The sequence below is a fragment of the Crocuta crocuta genome, unplaced genomic scaffold (assembly GCF_008692635.1).
Source record: "Crocuta crocuta isolate KB4526 unplaced genomic scaffold, BGI_CrCroc_1.0 scaffold494, whole genome shotgun sequence".
NCBI lineage: Eukaryota > Metazoa > Chordata > Mammalia > Carnivora > Hyaenidae > Crocuta > Crocuta crocuta.
This window is the reverse complement of record NW_027527931.1, coordinates 805,201-810,963: the sequence shown is the minus strand read 5'-3', so window position 1 is coordinate 810,963 and position 5,763 is coordinate 805,201.

Genomic DNA, 5,763 nt, shown 5'->3' with positions numbered 1-5,763 from the left:
TCTGTGTCTCCCTCTCTCTCTGACCCTCCCCTGCTCATGCACTATGTCTCTCAGAGATTTATTTGTCTCAAAAATAAATAAATATTAGATTTTAAAAAATAAGAAGAAAAGAGATCACAGTGTTCACAATGAGGTCACTTTATTCAAGGCGCTTTTAGTGTTGAATTTAGGAAGAGAAACACATAAACCACGAACTATTCATTTTGGTGTCCTGAGTTACTGCACTTTGGTTGTTGTGTTGTTGTTGTTGTTTAAATTTCCAGTATAGTTAACATACAGTGTTATATTAGTTTCAAGTGTACAATATGGTGATTCAGCGCTTTGATACATTACCCAGTGCTTATCAATATATGAGTAATCCTAATCCTCTTCACCTACTCCACCCATCCCCCTCCCTGCCTCCCATCTGGTAGCCAGCAGTGTGTCCTCTACAGCTAACAGTCTGGGTTTACTTGTTTGTCTTTCTTATTTGTTTGCTCATTTGAGTCATTAGTGAATATTGAATGACACTTGTACAGCAAGAAAAAATTCCACGTGATCGAGAGGAATGAATTTTTAATATATTGTTGGATTTGGATTGCTAATATTTTGTTATGGATTTTTGGATCTTTGTTCATCAGAAATATTAGCCTGTAGTTGCCTCTTTTTGTAGTGTCGTTATCTGCTTTTGGTATCAGGTTAAAGCTGGCTTCATGGAATGAATTTGGAAGCTTTCCTTCCTCTTATTTTGTGGAATAGTTTGAGAAGAGTAGATATTATTATTTTTTATCTTTGGAAGAATTCTGTGAAGCTGTTGGTCCTGGACTTTTGTTTGTTCAGGATTTTCTCCCTGCTGATTCAGTTTCATTGCTGGTAATTGATCTGCTCAAATTTTCTATTAATTCCGACTTCATTTTGGGAGATTATGTGTTTCTAGGAATCTATCCATTACTTATAGGTTGTCCAATTGGAGGCATATAATTTTTCATAAAATACTCTTAAAATCCTTTGTATTTCAGTTGTGTCAGTTATTGTTCCTCCTTTCTTATCTTGTTCATTTGAGTTTGTTCTATTGCTTGCTCTTTTTTTAAATGAATCTGGCTACATGTTTATTAATTTTTGATCTTTTAAAGAACCACCTCCTGGTTTCATTGATCTGTTCTTCTGTGTTTATTTTTATTTTCTATATCATTGTTTCTGTTCTATTCTTTATTATTTTTTTCTTTCCTATACTGATTTTTTGTTTTTGTGTTTGTTTTGTTTTTTTGTTCTTTTTCTAGCTCCTTTAGTTGTATGGTTAGTTTGTGTCTTTGATATTTATCTTGCTTCTTTATGGAGCCCTGTATTGCTATAAACATCCCTCTCAGAACTACCTTTGCTGCATTTCAAAATTTTGGGCCATTGTGCTTTGATTTTCCTTTGTCTCCATGTATTTTCTTTATTTCCTCTTTGATTTCTTGTTTGACCCATTTATTTTTTAGTAGCATATTATTTAACCTTCCTGTATTTTACATTCTTTCCAGACTTTTTCCCTTGAGTTTCAGGTATATATTAATATTGTTTATGTCAGAGAAAGATGCTTGGTATGACTTTGATCTTCTTTAATTTATTGAGAATGGTTTTGTTAATATATGCCTAATATATCATATATTCTGGATAATCTTCCAGGTGCACTTAAAGAGTTGTGTATTCTCATATAGGAGGATTAGGAGGAACTTGACGGAGGAACAAGGGGGAGAAGAAGGGCAGAAATGGTGGGGGAAAGGGAGAGAGGCAAACCATGAGAGACTCTTGAATGCTGACAAAAACTGAGGACTGATGGATGTGGGAGGGAGGGACGGATGGGCATGGAGGAGGGCACTTTGGGGATGAGCACTGGGTGTTATGTGGAAACTAATTTGACAATAAACTATTTGTAAAAAAAAGAAAAAAGAAATAAAATAGATGGACACAGAAAAAAAAAGAGTTGTGTATTCTGCTGTTTTAGGATGGAATGTTCTGAATATATCATTTAGACCTATCAGATCCAATGTGTTGCTCAAAGCCATTGTTTCTTTGCTGATATTCTGCTTGAATGGTCTGTCCATCAATGTCAGTGAGGTATTAAAGTCCGCTACTATTATTGTATTACTATGGATTACTTCCTTTATTTTTGTTATTAGCTGCTCTATGTATTTGAGTGCTTCATATGGGATGCAAAATATTTGCAATTGTTATATTTCTTGTTGGCTGATTCCATTTATTAGTATATAGTTCTCTCTTTGTCTCGTGGTACAGTTTCTTCTTCAAAGATTATTCTGTGTTATACAAGTATTTCTACCCTGGTTTTCATTTCACATCCATTTGCTTGATAAATTCTTTTGCATCCCTTCACTTTGTTTTCTGTTGTTTTTTTTTTAAATATTTTATTTATTTCTAGGAGAGAGAGAGACAGCGTGAGCAGGGGAGGGTCAGAGAGAGAGGGAGTCACAGACTGAAACAGGTTCCAGGCTCTGAGCTGGCAGTCAGCACAGAGCCCGACGCGGGGCCCGAACCCACAACCGCGAGATCATGACCTAAGCGAAAGTCCGACGCTTAACCGACTAAGCCACCCAGGTGCCCCTGTATCCCTTCACTTTGAATCTGCATGTGTCTTTAGGTCTGAAGAGTCTCTTGTAGGCAGCATAGAGATAAGGACTTGCTTTTTTATCTGTCTCATCACACTATGTCTTTTGATTGGAGTGTCTAATCCACTTACATTCAATATATTTACTGAAAAGTATGTACTTATTGCCACTTATTTTACTTGCTTTATTGTTGTTTTGGTATTCTCTGTTTCTTTCTCCTCTTGCTCTTTTCCTCATGATCTGTTCAGTTCTTTAGTGATTGTATTCTCTTTATTTTTTGAGTAGCTATTCCTAATTTTTGACTTAGGGTTATTATTCAGTTTCTACATATCTTCTGTATATAGCAGTCAATATTAACTTATTGGTTACTTAACTTTGAGCCCATTGTTTACTCTTCTCCTTCTCCCTTCCCCACCCCCCACGTTTTAGGTATACGGTGTCATACTTTATGTCCTTTTATTTTGTGAATTCTGTGACTGATTTTGTGAATACCCTTATTTTTACTGCTTTTATGCTTACTTTGCTTTTGGTCTTTCCTCTCTTTTCTACTCACTTTACTACACTTGCTTGTAGCTCTAGTTCTTTCAGCACCTTGAATATATCATGGCACTCTCTTCTGGCCTGCAAAGTTTCTGCTGAAAAATCAGCTCATAGCTTACAGGTTTCCCTTGTATACAACTGTCTTCTTTTCTCCTGCTGGTTTTAAAATTCTCTTTTATCACGGCACTTTGTCACTTTCGTTGCTGCGTCTTCATGTGGACCTCCTTGGATTGATTTTGTGGGGGCTCTCTGTGCCTTCTGATTTTTGATTTCTGTTTTCCTCACCAGATTTGGGAAATTTTCTGCTATTATTTCTTCAAATAAATGTTTTGCACCCATTTCTCTCTCTTCTTCTTCTGTGATTCCAATAATTCCAATGTTATTATGCTTAATGATATCTCTGAGTTCCGTAAGTCTATTTACATTTTGTTTTCTTTTCTCTCTTGCTAAGATTGATAGCTTTACATTACCCTGTCCTCCAGGTGGCTGATCCATTCCTCTGCTTCCATAGTCTACTCTTCATTCCATCCATGAATTTTTAATTTCATGTATTGAGCTTTCCTTCTCTGATGAGTTCGTTTTTATGTTTTCTCTCTTTTTTGAGGGTCTCATTGAGGTTCTCTACTATTTTCTCAAGTCAAGTGAGTAACTTTATGACAATTATTTTAAATAGTCAGTCATTAAAATGGCAGAATAGTGGGGAATCCAGAGCTTGCCTCATTCCTTGAATACAGCTAGATGAATATCAGATCATTTTGAATACACAAGGAATTGATCTGGGAACTGAAAGAGCAAAATTGCAGAAGTGGAGGTAGAAAAGTGGCCACATCATGAAAGGTAAAAGTTGTAAGTTGTTGATTTGGGGGACAAAAGAACTGTGGGTATTTCGAAGAGAAGGAATCTTGATCATGGAGAGAGGAGAAAGAGTATGAGGGACAGAGAGAAAATTGAAGGTGCCTGAGGGGGATTTTACAGTAAAAACTCTTCCCCAAAACCATTGACTAGAAAAAGAAAAAGGACTGACCACTGGAAGTTTTTATAAGAGCAGAGTGTAGAGTCTGAAGTTTTAGATGTCCACACCATCTCCAGTGTCCTACCTGGTGGGTTTGGTCATGCTCCAGTGAGGAAGGAGGGCAGAGACAAGAAATGGTCTGAATACCCCTTGTGTTACATGGGGAGAAACAGCTTCCAAGCATTTGAGAGAAGTGGCATGGCCTCTCTGGGGACAAAAACCTGGTGGGCACCAATGTGTTGCTCTATTCACTGGCATAAGAACATAGACACAAGTTGGGGCGCCTGGGTGGCTTAGTCGGTTAAGCGTCCGACTTTCGCTTAGGTCATGATCTCGCGGTTCGTGGGTTCGAGCCCCGCGTCGGGCTCTGTGCTGACTGCCAGCTCAGAGCCTGGAGCCTGTTTCAGAGTCTGTGACTCCCTCTCTCTCTGACCCTCTCCTGCTCGTACTGTCTCTCTCTCTCTCCTAGAAATAAATAAAAAAAACATTTAAAAAAAAAAAAAGAACATAGACACAAGCTAAGGGTAGCAAACCTTGGTGCCAGATTTTGGCTGAGTTTTTCCATAAATTCTGAAATGCTACAGTCTTGCAACCAATATCTGGGGCAAACTGTCAAACAGGAAAAGCACAACAGACTCTCCCCCACAAGGTTAGCACAAGTCCATGCTAATCTCTAAACTTTGGAGTTTTGAAACCCAGATACCTGCCTTAGATAAAACACAAGATGGGACACCTGAGTGGCTCAGTCAGTTAAGCATCTGACTTTAGCTCAGGTCATGATCTATCTCATGATTTGTATGTTCAAGACTGGCATCAGACCCTCTGCTGTCAGCATGGTGCCTGCTTCAAATCCTCTGTCCCCTTCTCTCTGTGACCCTCTTCTGCACACACACACACACCTCTCTCTCTCTCTCTCTCTCTCTCTCAAAAATAAACATTTGTAAATTTTTTAAAAAAAGAAATATTGTGCTGTGGCAGGCAGACAGCCCTGACACAAACAGGGTGAAGGCAGGGACCTGGAAGAAGCCAGGGACACACAACTGAGGATTATTTGCTCTTCTGTGAGGGCTTCCCAAAGAGTGGCAGGCTCTAGCTTCTCACTCTGGGGATGAGAGTGGGGCAATGCCATTCACCCCCCATTAGCACTGTTTAATCTCAGTAAGCAAAACAGTGCCACCCAGTGGAAGCTGGAGTCTCTAACACCAAGCCCACCCTCCTGTACCCAGTAGATGCATTCTCCACTAGGGCAAGTCCACCTGAGAATCAGCACAGATTGCTCCTTTCCCCGAAGACAAGCTCAAATACCTCTCACATACTAAAAAGCATCATAGAGTGCTTTGTAGGAGATAGAATAACATGTTTTTTTATGATTTTATTTATTTTTTTCTCTTAGTTTTGGATCAAGCTCCTTTTAAAAGGCAGACCAAAACACCCATAGAATCTAACTCCTCTTTTTAGTTGTATTAATCATCATCATCATCATTATCATTATCATTATGTGGATCTGGCTTTTTTTAGCAAACAGACCAAAACATATAAAGGATTTAGCTTCCTTTTATTTTTCACTTTTTGAATTTTTCTTAACGTAGCCATTACTCACAGGACCAGAAATACCGTAGGCTTCAT